Here is a 16,290-nt window from a genome sequence, read left to right on the forward strand (position 1 = left end):
AGCATAATGGACTCTATAAAACAAAGGAGGCATCTGCAGGCAACAAAGGTAGGTGTGTGCTTGTGTGTGTGTTTCCTATGCAGATCCTAAGCCCAGTGTCACATGCAAGTAGGAGGAGTAAGAAGGGTTCCTGGCAAATCCGGGTTATGGATTGCATTTAAAAAGGCCCCGTGGGAGTGCAATGGGCCCCTGTCTTGCTGCTTAGCAATAATGGTATGGGTTTAGGTTCTGCTGTGTGTACTGGTGGTTGACTGCCCCCCAGCCCAGAGTGTGCATGGAAAATTGTCTGGCAGCCTCCCTGACAGCAAGCAGTGATAGTGCCCATGAAGGGGACCTTGTTGGGCCCGCCCCTTTCACGGTTATCGCTTCTCGGCCTTTTGGCTAAGATCAAGTGTAGTATCTGTTCTTATCAGTTTAATATCTGATACGTCCCCTATCTGGGGACCATATATTAAATGGATTTTTGAGAACGGGGGCCGATTTCGAAGCTTGCTTCCGTCGCCCTATGCATTGACCCGATATGGCAGTATCTTCGGGTACAGTGCACCACCCCCTTACAGGGTTAAAAAGAAAGATTCCTACTTTCATTGCTACCTGCTTGCTGGCTAGCCAGCTAGCCAGCCCTGTGGGCCTTGCTGCTGCTGCTGCTGCTGCTGCAGCCAAAAAACAAAAGGTGGTGCTGCTGCTGCTTCTGCTGCTTCTGCTTGTGTCTGGCCGCTGTTGGAGCGTCCAGGCACAGGACTTCTGCTGCTGCTGACTAAATGGCCTCCTTAATTGGATCATTTGAGTAGCCAGCACACCTGTGCAGGTAGGGCATGACATGATAGGCAGCTGCCTTGATAGCGGGTGGGTGCTGAATGTTCCTAATTGACAAAATAAGATTAATGCTTATGAAGAAATATAAAATCTCATCCCTTCCCCAATATCGCGCCACACCCCTACCCCTTAATTCCCTGGTTGAACTTGATGGACATATGTCTTTTTTCGACCGTACTAACTATGTAACTATGTAACATAACATGGGGGGGTCTCCTGGCTGTTCACACAGGTGTGTCATTGCTGTACATTGACCATGCATTGCTTCTGTGGTATTGCAAAGGCAAAGACAAATGCTTCCAGCCATCCATTGCACTAATGGATTGGTCATCAGCTGGCTGTCTATGTCCCGCATCAATATAGACCAAAGTACAGAGGGTTAGGCTATGCTATAGTGCACCTACCTGATGCATCAGAAGGTGCGAGGCCCTTGCTAAATTCTGTGCACAGACTTTGAGATCTATGCTTTAGACTGTATCTAAACCTGCTCCAACATGGACTGACATTCTGGCCTACTTTCAGCCGATGCGACTTGTCTGTCGCTGAACAGTCGCTTTTTATGTATTCAGCACCTATGTATAATGTTGTAAAAATGCTCTAGAAGCTAAAGTCGCAGAAATGTCACACATATTTGGCCTGCAACTTTCTGTGCGACAAATTCAGACAGGAAAAATCAGTATAAATCCTTAGAAAATTATCCCCCAGTGTCTCCATCTGCTGGCGGTATTGAATAAGCATTGCTGCACTGATGGGGTATGCATTAGACGAAAAAAAAGAAGAAAAAGAAGAATAATACGCCCAGAAAAGAGGCGAAAAGGAGAAAAACGTAAAAAAACGTGAAATAAAAGTAAGAGGAAGAGAAGGGAAAAAAAGGTGGAAATGGGTTTAAAAGTGATTTCGGCGGAGAAATATATATATATATATATATATATATATATATATATATATATATATATACGCGCACACACACACATATATATAAACGTATTCTCCGTTGAGATATTGCAGCCGCTGCTGTGTCCAGGCCCAGGAGCCTTAGCACTGTGCTGTGATGTCACTCAATACCACTGACATCACTAGGTGTAAACAACATCTCTCCTTTGCTGTGTATGTGACTATGGAGCTGTTTGGTGATGTCGTCTATTATGGCCTTCATAGAAGCAACAGGAGATTGTTGCATCCATCTAGAACCCTCAGAACTACAGTGCTATGATGTCACTCACTTCCACAGGCCTTGCAGAGTGTAAACAACAACAACCCAGCTTTGTCGTGTATGTAACCATAGGGATTGTGATGTCACCTAGAACCTTCACAGCAGCGACAGCTTTATGAGGAGCATCAGCACTGCTCTGCCTGAGCAGAACCATCACCGCCATAGGTTGTCAAATAACCCGGATTTAACCCACACAGGTAAGTCCAATGGGGTGCAGGCATGTCCTCTATGCTTACAGCTTCCCGTGGGTGTTGGTTTGATACCGTTTGGGGACAGCCAAGGAGGCATCTGCAGGCAACAAAGGTAGGTGTGTGCTTGTGTGTGTGTTTCCTATGCAGATCCTAAGCCCAGTGTCACATGCAAGTAGGAGGAGTAAGAAGGGTTCCTGGCAAATCCGGGTTATGGATTGCATTTAAAAAGGCCCCGTGGGAGTGCAATGGGCCCCTGTCTTGCTGCTTAGCAATAATGGTATGGGTTTAGGTTCTGCTGTGTGTACTGGTGGTTGACTGCCCCCCAGCCCAGAGTGTGCATGGAAAATTGTCTGGCAGCCTCCCTGACAGCAAGCAGTGATAGTGCCCATGAAGGGGACCTTGTTGGGCCCGCCCCTTTCACGGTTATCGCTTCTCGGCCTTTTGGCTAAGATCAAGTGTAGTATCTGTTCTTATCAGTTTAATATCTGATACGTCCCCTATCTGGGGACCATATATTAAATGGATTTTTGAGAACGGGGGCCGATTTCGAAGCTTGCTTCCGTCGCCCTATGCATTGACCCGATATGGCAGTATCTTCGGGTACAGTGCACCACCCCCTTACAGGGTTAAAAAGAAAGATTCCTACTTTCATTGCTACCTGCTTGCTGGCTAGCCAGCTAGCCAGCCCTGTGGGCCTTGCTGCTGCTGCTGCTGCTGCTGCAGCCAAAAAACAAAAGGTGGTGCTGCTGCTGCTTCTGCTGCTTCTGCTTGTGTCTGGCCGCTGTTGGAGCGTCCAGGCACAGGACTTCTGCTGCTGCTGACTAAATGGCCTCCTTAATTGGATCATTTGAGTAGCCAGCACACCTGTGCAGGTAGGGCATGACATGATAGGCAGCTGCCTTGATAGCGGGTGGGTGCTGAATGTTCCTAATTGACAAAATAAGATTAATGCTTATGAAGAAATATAAAATCTCATCCCTTCCCCAATATCGCGCCACACCCCTACCCCTTAATTCCCTGGTTGAACTTGATGGACATATGTCTTTTTTCGACCGTACTAACTATGTAACTATGTAACATAACATGGGGGGGTCTCCTGGCTGTTCACACAGGTGTGTCATTGCTGTACATTGACCATGCATTGCTTCTGTGGTATTGCAAAGGCAAAGACAAATGCTTCCAGCCATCCATTGCACTAATGGATTGGTCATCAGCTGGCTGTCTATGTCCCGCATCAATATAGACCAAAGTACAGAGGGTTAGGCTATGCTATAGTGCACCTACCTGATGCATCAGAAGGTGCGAGGCCCTTGCTAAATTCTGTGCACAGACTTTGAGATCTATGCTTTAGACTGTATCTAAACCTGCTCCAACATGGACTGACATTCTGGCCTACTTTCAGCCGATGCGACTTGTCTGTCGCTGAACAGTCGCTTTTTATGTATTCAGCACCTATGTATAATGTTGTAAAAATGCTCTAGAAGCTAAAGTCGCAGAAATGTCACACATATTTGGCCTGCAACTTTCTGTGCGACAAATTCAGACAGGAAAAATCAGTATAAATCCTTAGAAAATTATCCCCCAGTGTCTCCATCTGCTGGCGGTATTGAATAAGCATTGCTGCACTGATGGGGTATGCATTAGACGAAAAAAAAGAAGAAAAAGAAGAATAATACGCCCAGAAAAGAGGCGAAAAGGAGAAAAACGTAAAAAAACGTGAAAAAAAAGTAAGAGGAAGAGAAGGGAAAAAAAGGTGGAAATGGGTTTAAAAGTGATTTCGGCGGAGAAATATATATATATATATATATATATATATATATATATATATATACGCGCACACACACACATATATATAAACGTATTCTCCGTTGAGATATTGCAGCCGCTGCTGTGTCCAGGCCCAGGAGCCTTAGCACTGTGCTGTGATGTCACTCAATACCACTGACATCACTAGGTGTAAACAACATCTCTCCTTTGCTGTGTATGTGACTATGGAGCTGTTTGGTGATGTCGTCTATTATGGCCTTCATAGAAGCAACAGGAGATTGTTGCATCCATCTAGAACCCTCAGAACTACAGTGCTATGATGTCACTCACTTCCACAGGCCTTGCAGAGTGTAAACAACAACAACCCAGCTTTGTCGTGTATGTAACCATAGGGATTGTGATGTCACCTAGAACCTTCACAGCAGCGACAGCTTTATGAGGAGCATCAGCACTGCTCTGCCTGAGCAGAACCATCACCGCCATAGGTTGTCAAATAACCCGGATTTAACCCACACAGGTAAGTCCAATGGGGTGCAGGCATGTCCTCTATGCTTACAGCTTCCCGTGGGTGTTGGTTTGATACCGTTTGGGGACAGCCAAGGAGGCATCTGCAGGCAACAAAGGTAGGTGTGTGCTTGTGTGTGTGTTTCCTATGCAGATCCTAAGCCCAGTGTCACATGCAAGTAGGAGGAGTAAGAAGGGTTCCTGGCAAATCCGGGTTATGGATTGCATTTAAAAAGGCCCCGTGGGAGTGCAATGGGCCCCTGTCTTGCTGCTTAGCAATAATGGTATGGGTTTAGGTTCTGCTGTGTGTACTGGTGGTTGACTGCCCCCCAGCCCAGAGTGTGCATGGAAAATTGTCTGGCAGCCTCCCTGACAGCAAGCAGTGATAGTGCCCATGAAGGGGACCTTGTTGGGCCCGCCCCTTTCACGGTTATCGCTTCTCGGCCTTTTGGCTAAGATCAAGTGTAGTATCTGTTCTTATCAGTTTAATATCTGATACGTCCCCTATCTGGGGACCATATATTAAATGGATTTTTGAGAACGGGGGCCGATTTCGAAGCTTGCTTCCGTCGCCCTATGCATTGACCCGATATGGCAGTATCTTCGGGTACAGTGCACCACCCCCTTACAGGGTTAAAAAGAAAGATTCCTACTTTCATTGCTACCTGCTTGCTGGCTAGCCAGCTAGCCAGCCCTGTGGGCCTTGCTGCTGCTGCTGCTGCTGCTGCAGCCAAAAAACAAAAGGTGGTGCTGCTGCTGCTTCTGCTGCTTCTGCTTGTGTCTGGCCGCTGTTGGAGCGTCCAGGCACAGGACTTCTGCTGCTGCTGACTAAATGGCCTCCTTAATTGGATCATTTGAGTAGCCAGCACACCTGTGCAGGTAGGGTATGACATGATAGGCAGCTGCCTTGATAGCGGGTGGGTGCTGAATGTTCCTAATTGACAAAATAAGATTAATGCTTATGAAGAAATATAAAATCTCATCCCTTCCCCAATATCGCGCCACACCCCTACCCCTTAATTCCCTGGTTGAACTTGATGGACATATGTCTTTTTTCGACCGTACTAACTATGTAACTATGTAACATAACATGGGGGGGTCTCCTGGCTGTTCACACAGGTGTGTCATTGCTGTACATTGACCATGCATTGCTTCTGTGGTATTGCAAAGGCAAAGACAAATGCTTCCAGCCATCCATTGCACTAATGGATTGGTCATCAGCTGGCTGTCTATGTCCCGCATCAATATAGACCAAAGTACAGAGGGTTAGGCTATGCTATAGTGCACCTACCTGATGCATCAGAAGGTGCGAGGCCCTTGCTAAATTCTGTGCACAGACTTTGAGATCTATGCTTTAGACTGTATCTAAACCTGCTCCAACATGGACTGACATTCTGGCCTACTTTCAGCCGATGCGACTTGTCTGTCGCTGAACAGTCGCTTTTTATGTATTCAGCACCTATGTATAATGTTGTAAAAATGCTCTAGAAGCTAAAGTTGCAGAAATGTCACACATATTTGGCCTGCAACTTTCTGTGCGACAAATTCAGACAGGAAAAATCAGTATAAATCCTTAGAAAATTATCCCCCAGTGTCTCCATCTGCTGGCGGTATTGAATAAGCATTGCTGCACTGATGGGGTATGCATTAGACGAAAAAAAAGAAGAAAAAGAAGAATAATACGCCCAGAAAAGAGGCGAAAAGGAGAAAAACGTAAAAAAACGTGAAAAAAAAGTAAGAGGAAGAGAAGGGAAAAAAAGGTGGAAATGGGTTTAAAAGTGATTTCGGCGGAGAAATATATATATATATATATATATATATATATATATATACGCGCACACACACACATATATATAAACGTATTCTCCGTTGAGATATTGCAGCCGCTGCTGTGTCCAGGCCCAGGAGCCTTAGCACTGTGCTGTGATGTCACTCAATACCACTGACATCACTAGGTGTAAACAACATCTCTCCTTTGCTGTGTATGTGACTATGGAGCTGTTTGGTGATGTCGTCTATTATGGCCTTCATAGAAGCAACAGGAGATTGTTGCATCCATCTAGAACCCTCAGAACTACAGTGCTATGATGTCACTCACTTCCACAGGCCTTGCAGAGTGTAAACAACAACAACCCAGCTTTGTCGTGTATGTAACCATAGGGATTGTGATGTCACCTAGAACCTTCACAGCAGCGACAGCTTTATGAGGAGCATCAGCACTGCTCTGCCTGAGCAGAACCATCACCGCCATAGGTTGTCAAATAACCCGGTTTTAACCCACACAGGTAAGTCCAATGGGGTGCAGGCATGTCCTCTATGCTTACAGCTTCCCGTGGGTGTTGGTTTGATACCGTTTGGGGACAGCCAAGGAGGCATCTGCAGGCAACAAAGGTAGGTGTGTGCTTGTGTGTGTGTTTCCTATGCAGATCCTAAGCCCAGTGTCACATGCAAGTAGGAGGAGTAAGAAGGGTTCCTGGCAAATCCGGGTTATGGATTGCATTTAAAAAGGCCCCGTGGGAGTGCAATGGGCCCCTGTCTTGCTGCTTAGCAATAATGGTATGGGTTTAGGTTCTGCTGTGTGTACTGGTGGTTGACTGCCCCCCAGCCCAGAGTGTGCATGGAAAATTGTCTGGCAGCCTCCCTGACAGCAAGCAGTGATAGTGCCCATGAAGGGGACCTTGTTGGGCCCGCCCCTTTCACGGTTATCGCTTCTCGGCCTTTTGGCTAAGATCAAGTGTAGTATCTGTTCTTATCAGTTTAATATCTGATACGTCCCCTATCTGGGGACCATATATTAAATGGATTTTTGAGAACGGGGGCCGATTTCGAAGCTTGCTTCCGTCGCCCTATGCATTGACCCGATATGGCAGTATCTTCGGGTACAGTGCACCACCCCCTTACAGGGTTAAAAAGAAAGATTCCTACTTTCATTGCTACCTGCTTGCTGGCTAGCCAGCTAGCCAGCCCTGTGGGCCTTGCTGCTGCTGCTGCTGCTGCTGCAGCCAAAAAACAAAAGGTGGTGCTGCTGCTGCTTCTGCTGCTTCTGCTTGTGTCTGGCCGCTGTTGGAGCGTCCAGGCACAGGACTTCTGCTGCTGCTGACTAAATGGCCTCCTTAATTGGATCATTTGAGTAGCCAGCACACCTGTGCAGGTAGGGCATGACATGATAGGCAGCTGCCTTGATAGCGGGTGGGTGCTGAATGTTCCTAATTGACAAAATAAGATTAATGCTTATGAAGAAATATAAAATCTCATCCCTTCCCCAATATCGCGCCACACCCCTACCCCTTAATTCCCTGGTTGAACTTGATGGACATATGTCTTTTTTCGACCGTACTAACTATGTAACTATGTAACATAACATGGGGGGGTCTCCTGGCTGTTCACACAGGTGTGTCATTGCTGTACATTGACCATGCATTGCTTCTGTGGTATTGCAAAGGCAAAGACAAATGCTTCCAGCCATCCATTGCACTAATGGATTGGTCATCAGCTGGCTGTCTATGTCCCGCATCAATATAGACCAAAGTACAGAGGGTTAGGCTATGCTATAGTGCACCTACCTGATGCATCAGAAGGTGCGAGGCCCTTGCTAAATTCTGTGCACAGACTTTGAGATCTATGCTTTAGACTGTATCTAAACCTGCTCCAACATGGACTGACATTCTGGCCTACTTTCAGCCGATGCGACTTGTCTGTCGCTGAACAGTCGCTTTTTATGTATTCAGCACCTATGTATAATGTTGTAAAAATGCTCTAGAAGCTAAAGTCGCAGAAATGTCACACATATTTGGCCTGCAACTTTCTGTGCGACAAATTCAGACAGGAAAAATCAGTATAAATCCTTAGAAAATTATCCCCCAGTGTCTCCATCTGCTGGCGGTATTGAATAAGCATTGCTGCACTGATGGGGTATGCATTAGACGAAAAAAAAGAAGAAAAAGAAGAATAATACGCCCAGAAAAGAGGCGAAAAGGAGAAAAACGTAAAAAAACGTGAAAAAAAAGTAAGAGGAAGAGAAGGGAAAAAAAGGTGGAAATGGGTTTAAAAGTGATTTCGGCGGAGAAATATATATATATATATATATATATATATATATATATATATATACGCGCACACACACACATATATATAAACGTATTCTCCGTTGAGATATTGCAGCCGCTGCTGTGTCCAGGCCCAGGAGCCTTAGCACTGTGCTGTGATGTCACTCAATACCACTGACATCACTAGGTGTAAACAACATCTCTCCTTTGCTGTGTATGTGACTATGGAGCTGTTTGGTGATGTCGTCTATTATGGCCTTCATAGAAGCAACAGGAGATTGTTGCATCCATCTAGAACCCTCAGAACTACAGTGCTATGATGTCACTCACTTCCACAGGCCTTGCAGAGTGTAAACAACAACAACCCAGCTTTGTCGTGTATGTAACCATAGGGATTGTGATGTCACCTAGAACCTTCACAGCAGCGACAGCTTTATGAGGAGCATCAGCACTGCTCTGCCTGAGCAGAACCATCACCGCCATAGGTTGTCAAATAACCCGGATTTAACCCACACAGGTAAGTCCAATGGGGTGCAGGCATGTCCTCTATGCTTACAGCTTCCCGTGGGTGTTGGTTTGATACCGTTTGGGGACAGCCAAGGAGGCATCTGCAGGCAACAAAGGTAGGTGTGTGCTTGTGTGTGTGTTTCCTATGCAGATCCTAAGCCCAGTGTCACATGCAAGTAGGAGGAGTAAGAAGGGTTCCTGGCAAATCCGGGTTATGGATTGCATTTAAAAAGGCCCCGTGGGAGTGCAATGGGCCCCTGTCTTGCTGCTTAGCAATAATGGTATGGGTTTAGGTTCTGCTGTGTGTACTGGTGGTTGACTGCCCCCCAGCCCAGAGTGTGCATGGAAAATTGTCTGGCAGCCTCCCTGACAGCAAGCAGTGATAGTGCCCATGAAGGGGACCTTGTTGGGCCCGCCCCTTTCACGGTTATCGCTTCTCGGCCTTTTGGCTAAGATCAAGTGTAGTATCTGTTCTTATCAGTTTAATATCTGATACGTCCCCTATCTGGGGACCATATATTAAATGGATTTTTGAGAACGGGGGCCGATTTCGAAGCTTGCTTCCGTCGCCCTATGCATTGACCCGATATGGCAGTATCTTCGGGTACAGTGCACCACCCCCTTACAGGGTTAAAAAGAAAGATTCCTACTTTCATTGCTACCTGCTTGCTGGCTAGCCAGCTAGCCAGCCCTGTGGGCCTTGCTGCTGCTGCTGCTGCTGCTGCAGCCAAAAAACAAAAGGTGGTGCTGCTGCTGCTTCTGCTGCTTCTGCTTGTGTCTGGCCGCTGTTGGAGCGTCCAGGCACAGGACTTCTGCTGCTGCTGACTAAATGGCCTCCTTAATTGGATCATTTGAGTAGCCAGCACACCTGTGCAGGTAGGGCATGACATGATAGGCAGCTGCCTTGATAGCGGGTGGGTGCTGAATGTTCCTAATTGACAAAATAAGATTAATGCTTATGAAGAAATATAAAATCTCATCCCTTCCCCAATATCGCGCCACACCCCTACCCCTTAATTCCCTGGTTGAACTTGATGGACATATGTCTTTTTTCGACCGTACTAACTATGTAACTATGTAACATAACATGGGGGGGTCTCCTGGCTGTTCACACAGGTGTGTCATTGCTGTACATTGACCATGCATTGCTTCTGTGGTATTGCAAAGGCAAAGACAAATGCTTCCAGCCATCCATTGCACTAATGGATTGGTCATCAGCTGGCTGTCTATGTCCCGCATCAATATAGACCAAAGTACAGAGGGTTAGGCTATGCTATAGTGCACCTACCTGATGCATCAGAAGGTGCGAGGCCCTTGCTAAATTCTGTGCACAGACTTTGAGATCTATGCTTTAGACTGTATCTAAACCTGCTCCAACATGGACTGACATTCTGGCCTACTTTCAGCCGATGCGACTTGTCTGTCGCTGAACAGTCGCTTTTTATGTATTCAGCACCTATGTATAATGTTGTAAAAATGCTCTAGAAGCTAAAGTCGCAGAAATGTCACACATATTTGGCCTGCAACTTTCTGTGCGACAAATTCAGACAGGAAAAATCAGTATAAATCCTTAGAAAATTATCCCCCAGTGTCTCCATCTGCTGGCGGTATTGAATAAGCATTGCTGCACTGATGGGGTATGCATTAGACGAAAAAAAAGAAGAAAAAGAAGAATAATACGCCCAGAAAAGAGGCGAAAAGGAGAAAAACGTAAAAAAACGTGAAAAAAAAGTAAGAGGAAGAGAAGGGAAAAAAAGGTGGAAATGGGTTTAAAAGTGATTTCGGCGGAGAAATATATATATATATATATATATATATATATATATATATATACGCGCACACACACACATATATATAAACGTATTCTCCGTTGAGATATTGCAGCCGCTGCTGTGTCCAGGCCCAGGAGCCTTAGCACTGTGCTGTGATGTCACTCAATACCACTGACATCACTAGGTGTAAACAACATCTCTCCTTTGCTGTGTATGTGACTATGGAGCTGTTTGGTGATGTCGTCTATTATGGCCTTCATAGAAGCAACAGGAGATTGTTGCATCCATCTAGAACCCTCAGAACTACAGTGCTATGATGTCACTCACTTCCACAGGCCTTGCAGAGTGTAAACAACAACAACCCAGCTTTGTCGTGTATGTAACCATAGGGATTGTGATGTCACCTAGAACCTTCACAGCAGCGACAGCTTTATGAGGAGCATCAGCACTGCTCTGCCTGAGCAGAACCATCACCGCCATAGGTTGTCAAATAACCCGGATTTAACCCACACAGGTAAGTCCAATGGGGTGCAGGCATGTCCTCTATGCTTACAGCTTCCCGTGGGTGTTGGTTTGATACCGTTTGGGGACAGCCAAGGAGGCATCTGCAGGCAACAAAGGTAGGTGTGTGCTTGTGTGTGTGTTTCCTATGCAGATCCTAAGCCCAGTGTCACATGCAAGTAGGAGGAGTAAGAAGGGTTCCTGGCAAATCCGGGTTATGGATTGCATTTAAAAAGGCCCCGTGGGAGTGCAATGGGCCCCTGTCTTGCTGCTTAGCAATAATGGTATGGGTTTAGGTTCTGCTGTGTGTACTGGTGGTTGACTGCCCCCCAGCCCAGAGTGTGCATGGAAAATTGTCTGGCAGCCTCCCTGACAGCAAGCAGTGATAGTGCCCATGAAGGGGACCTTGTTGGGCCCGCCCCTTTCACGGTTATCGCTTCTCGGCCTTTTGGCTAAGATCAAGTGTAGTATCTGTTCTTATCAGTTTAATATCTGATACGTCCCCTATCTGGGGACCATATATTAAATGGATTTTTGAGAACGGGGGCCGATTTCGAAGCTTGCTTCCGTCGCCCTATGCATTGACCCGATATGGCAGTATCTTCGGGTACAGTGCACCACCCCCTTACAGGGTTAAAAAGAAAGATTCCTACTTTCATTGCTACCTGCTTGCTGGCTAGCCAGCTAGCCAGCCCTGTGGGCCTTGCTGCTGCTGCTGCTGCTGCTGCAGCCAAAAAACAAAAGGTGGTGCTGCTGCTGCTTCTGCTGCTTCTGCTTGTGTCTGGCCGCTGTTGGAGCGTCCAGGCACAGGACTTCTGCTGCTGCTGACTAAATGGCCTCCTTAATTGGATCATTTGAGTAGCCAGCACACCTGTGCAGGTAGGGCATGACATGATAGGCAGCTGCCTTGATAGCGGGTGGGTGCTGAATGTTCCTAATTGACAAAATAAGATTAATGCTTATGAAGAAATATAAAATCTCATCCCTTCCCCAATATCGCGCCACACCCCTACCCCTTAATTCCCTGGTTGAACTTGATGGACATATGTCTTTTTTCGACCGTACTAACTATGTAACTATGTAACATAACATGGGGGGGTCTCCTGGCTGTTCACACAGGTGTGTCATTGCTGTACATTGACCATGCATTGCTTCTGTGGTATTGCAAAGGCAAAGACAAATGCTTCCAGCCATCCATTGCACTAATGGATTGGTCATCAGCTGGCTGTCTATGTCCCGCATCAATATAGACCAAAGTACAGAGGGTTAGGCTATGCTATAGTGCACCTACCTGATGCATCAGAAGGTGCGAGGCCCTTGCTAAATTCTGTGCACAGACTTTGAGATCTATGCTTTAGACTGTATCTAAACCTGCTCCAACATGGACTGACATTCTGGCCTACTTTCAGCCGATGCGACTTGTCTGTCGCTGAACAGTCGCTTTTTATGTATTCAGCACCTATGTATAATGTTGTAAAAATGCTCTAGAAGCTAAAGTCGCAGAAATGTCACACATATTTGGCCTGCAACTTTCTGTGCGACAAATTCAGACAGGAAAAATCAGTATAAATCCTTAGAAAATTATCCCCCAGTGTCTCCATCTGCTGGCGGTATTGAATAAGCATTGCTGCACTGATGGGGTATGCATTAGACGAAAAAAAAGAAGAAAAAGAAGAATAATACGCCCAGAAAAGAGGCGAAAAGGAGAAAAACGTAAAAAAACGTGAAAAAAAAGTAAGAGGAAGAGAAGGGAAAAAAAGGTGGAAATGGGTTTAAAAGTGATTTCGGCGGAGAAATATATATATATATATATATATATATATATATATATATACGCGCACACACACACATATATATAAACGTATTCTCCGTTGAGATATTGCAGCCGCTGCTGTGTCCAGGCCCAGGAGCCTTAGCACTGTGCTGTGATGTCACTCAATACCACTGACATCACTAGGTGTAAACAACATCTCTCCTTTGCTGTGTATGTGACTATGGAGCTGTTTGGTGATGTCGTCTATTATGGCCTTCATAGAAGCAACAGGAGATTGTTGCATCCATCTAGAACCCTCAGAACTACAGTGCTATGATGTCACTCACTTCCACAGGCCTTGCAGAGTGTAAACAACAACAACCCAGCTTTGTCGTGTATGTAACCATAGGGATTGTGATGTCACCTAGAACCTTCACAGCAGCGACAGCTTTATGAGGAGCATCAGCACTGCTCTGCCTGAGCAGAACCATCACCGCCATAGGTTGTCAAATAACCCGGATTTAACCCACACAGGTAAGTCCAATGGGGTGCAGGCATGTCCTCTATGCTTACAGCTTCCCGTGGGTGTTGGTTTGATACCGTTTGGGGACAGCCAAGGAGGCATCTGCAGGCAACAAAGGTAGGTGTGTGCTTGTGTGTGTGTTTCCTATGCAGATCCTAAGCCCAGTGTCACATGCAAGTAGGAGGAGTAAGAAGGGTTCCTGGCAAATCCGGGTTATGGATTGCATTTAAAAAGGCCCCGTGGGAGTGCAATGGGCCCCTGTCTTGCTGCTTAGCAATAATGGTATGGGTTTAGGTTCTGCTGTGTGTACTGGTGGTTGACTGCCCCCCAGCCCAGAGTGTGCATGGAAAATTGTCTGGCAGCCTCCCTGACAGCAAGCAGTGATAGTGCCCATGAAGGGGACCTTGTTGGGCCCGCCCCTTTCACGGTTATCGCTTCTCGGCCTTTTGGCTAAGATCAAGTGTAGTATCTGTTCTTATCAGTTTAATATCTGATACGTCCCCTATCTGGGGACCATATATTAAATGGATTTTTGAGAACGGGGGCCGATTTCGAAGCTTGCTTCCGTCGCCCTATGCATTGACCCGATATGGCAGTATCTTCGGGTACAGTGCACCACCCCCTTACAGGGTTAAAAAGAAAGATTCCTACTTTCATTGCTACCTGCTTGCTGGCTAGCCAGCTAGCCAGCCCTGTGGGCCTTGCTGCTGCTGCTGCTGCTGCTGCAGCCAAAAAACAAAAGGTGGTGCTGCTGCTGCTTCTGCTGCTTCTGCTTGTGTCTGGCCGCTGTTGGAGCGTCCAGGCACAGGACTTCTGCTGCTGCTGACTAAATGGCCTCCTTAATTGGATCATTTGAGTAGCCAGCACACCTGTGCAGGTAGGGCATGACATGATAGGCAGCTGCCTTGATAGCGGGTGGGTGCTGAATGTTCCTAATTGACAAAATAAGATTAATGCTTATGAAGAAATATAAAATCTCATCCCTTCCCCAATATCGCGCCACACCCCTACCCCTTAATTCCCTGGTTGAACTTGATGGACATATGTCTTTTTTCGACCGTACTAACTATGTAACTATGTAACATAACATGGGGGGGTCTCCTGGCTGTTCACACAGGTGTGTCATTGCTGTACATTGACCATGCATTGCTTCTGTGGTATTGCAAAGGCAAAGACAAATGCTTCCAGCCATCCATTGCACTAATGGATTGGTCATCAGCTGGCTGTCTATGTCCCGCATCAATATAGACCAAAGTACAGAGGGTTAGGCTATGCTATAGTGCACCTACCTGATGCATCAGAAGGTGCGAGGCCCTTGCTAAATTCTGTGCACAGACTTTGAGATCTATGCTTTAGACTGTATCTAAACCTGCTCCAACATGGACTGACATTCTGGCCTACTTTCAGCCGATGCGACTTGTCTGTCGCTGAACAGTCGCTTTTTATGTATTCAGCACCTATGTATAATGTTGTAAAAATGCTCTAGAAGCTAAAGTCGCAGAAATGTCACACATATTTGGCCTGCAACTTTCTGTGCGACAAATTCAGACAGGAAAAATCAGTATAAATCCTTAGAAAATTATCCCCCAGTGTCTCCATCTGCTGGCGGTATTGAATAAGCATTGCTGCACTGATGGGGTATGCATTAGACGAAAAAAAAGAAGAAAAAGAAGAATAATACGCCCAGAAAAGAGGCGAAAAGGAGAAAAACGTAAAAAAACGTGAAAAAAAAGTAAGAGGAAGAGAAGGGAAAAAAAGGTGGAAATGGGTTTAAAAGTGATTTCGGCGGAGAAATATATATATATATATATATATATATATATATATATATATATATACGCGCACACACACACATATATATAAACGTATTCTCCGTTGAGATATTGCAGCCGCTGCTGTGTCCAGGCCCAGGAGCCTTAGCACTGTGCTGTGATGTCACTCAATACCACTGACATCACTAGGTGTAAACAACATCTCTCCTTTGCTGTGTATGTGACTATGGAGCTGTTTGGTGATGTCGTCTATTATGGCCTTCATAGAAGCAACAGGAGATTGTTGCATCCATCTAGAACCCTCAGAACTACAGTGCTATGATGTCACTCACTTCCCCAGGCCTTGCAGAGTGTAAACAACAACAACCCAGCTTTGTCGTGTATGTAACCATAGGGATTGTGATGTCACCTAGAACCTTCACAGCAGCGACAGCTTTATGAGGAGCATCAGCACTGCTCTGCCTGAGCAGAACCATCACCGCCATAGGTTGTCAAATAACCCGGATTTAACCCACACAGGTAAGTCCAATGGGGTGCAGGCATGTCCTCTATGCTTACAGCTTCCCGTGGGTGTTGGTTTGATACCGTTTGGGGACAGCCAAGGAGGCATCTGCAGGCAACAAAGGTAGGTGTGTGCTTGTGTGTGTGTTTCCTATGCAGATCCTAAGCCCAGTGTCACATGCAAGTAGGAGGAGTAAGAAGGGTTCCTGGCAAATCCGGGTTATGGATTGCATTTAAAAAGGCCCCGTGGGAGTGCAATGGGCCCCTGTCTTGCTGCTTAGCAATAATGGTATGGGTTTAGGTTCTGCTGTGTGTACTGGTGGTTGACTGCCCCCCAGCCCAGAGTGTGCATGGAAAATTGTCTGGCAGCCTCCCTGACAGCAAGCAGTGATAGTGCCCATGAAGGGGACCTTGTTGGGCCCGC

General features: G+C 46.2%; 7 non-coding genes across 7 annotated transcripts; all 7 read left to right on the top strand.

The window, feature by feature from the left end:
- The first annotated feature begins 361 nt into the window (after positions 1-361).
- LOC130306392 (U2 spliceosomal RNA) lies at positions 362-552 on the top strand. Its single transcript, XR_008855748.1, has one exon. It is a non-coding gene; the product is annotated as a U2 spliceosomal RNA (small nuclear RNA).
- A 2,093-nt stretch (positions 553-2,645) lies between these two features.
- Positions 2,646-2,836, top strand: LOC130306393 (U2 spliceosomal RNA). Its single transcript, XR_008855749.1, has one exon. It is a non-coding gene; the product is annotated as a U2 spliceosomal RNA (small nuclear RNA).
- A 2,087-nt stretch (positions 2,837-4,923) lies between these two features.
- LOC130306394 (U2 spliceosomal RNA) lies at positions 4,924-5,114 on the top strand. The gene has a single exon (XR_008855750.1). It is a non-coding gene; the product is annotated as a U2 spliceosomal RNA (small nuclear RNA).
- A 2,081-nt stretch (positions 5,115-7,195) lies between these two features.
- On the top strand, positions 7,196-7,386 carry LOC130306395 (U2 spliceosomal RNA). The gene has a single exon (XR_008855751.1). It is a non-coding gene; the product is annotated as a U2 spliceosomal RNA (small nuclear RNA).
- A 2,087-nt stretch (positions 7,387-9,473) lies between these two features.
- Positions 9,474-9,664, top strand: LOC130306396 (U2 spliceosomal RNA). The gene has a single exon (XR_008855752.1). It is a non-coding gene; the product is annotated as a U2 spliceosomal RNA (small nuclear RNA).
- Positions 9,665-11,749: 2,085 nt separating this feature from the next.
- LOC130306397 (U2 spliceosomal RNA) lies at positions 11,750-11,940 on the top strand. Its single transcript, XR_008855753.1, has one exon. It is a non-coding gene; the product is annotated as a U2 spliceosomal RNA (small nuclear RNA).
- Positions 11,941-14,023: 2,083 nt separating this feature from the next.
- LOC130306398 (U2 spliceosomal RNA) lies at positions 14,024-14,214 on the top strand. Its single transcript, XR_008855754.1, has one exon. It is a non-coding gene; the product is annotated as a U2 spliceosomal RNA (small nuclear RNA).
- The last annotated feature ends 2,076 nt before the right edge of the window (positions 14,215-16,290 follow it).

This window comes from Hyla sarda, unplaced genomic scaffold, assembly GCF_029499605.1.
Source record: "Hyla sarda isolate aHylSar1 unplaced genomic scaffold, aHylSar1.hap1 scaffold_1370, whole genome shotgun sequence".
Lineage (NCBI taxonomy): Eukaryota > Metazoa > Chordata > Amphibia > Anura > Hylidae > Hyla > Hyla sarda.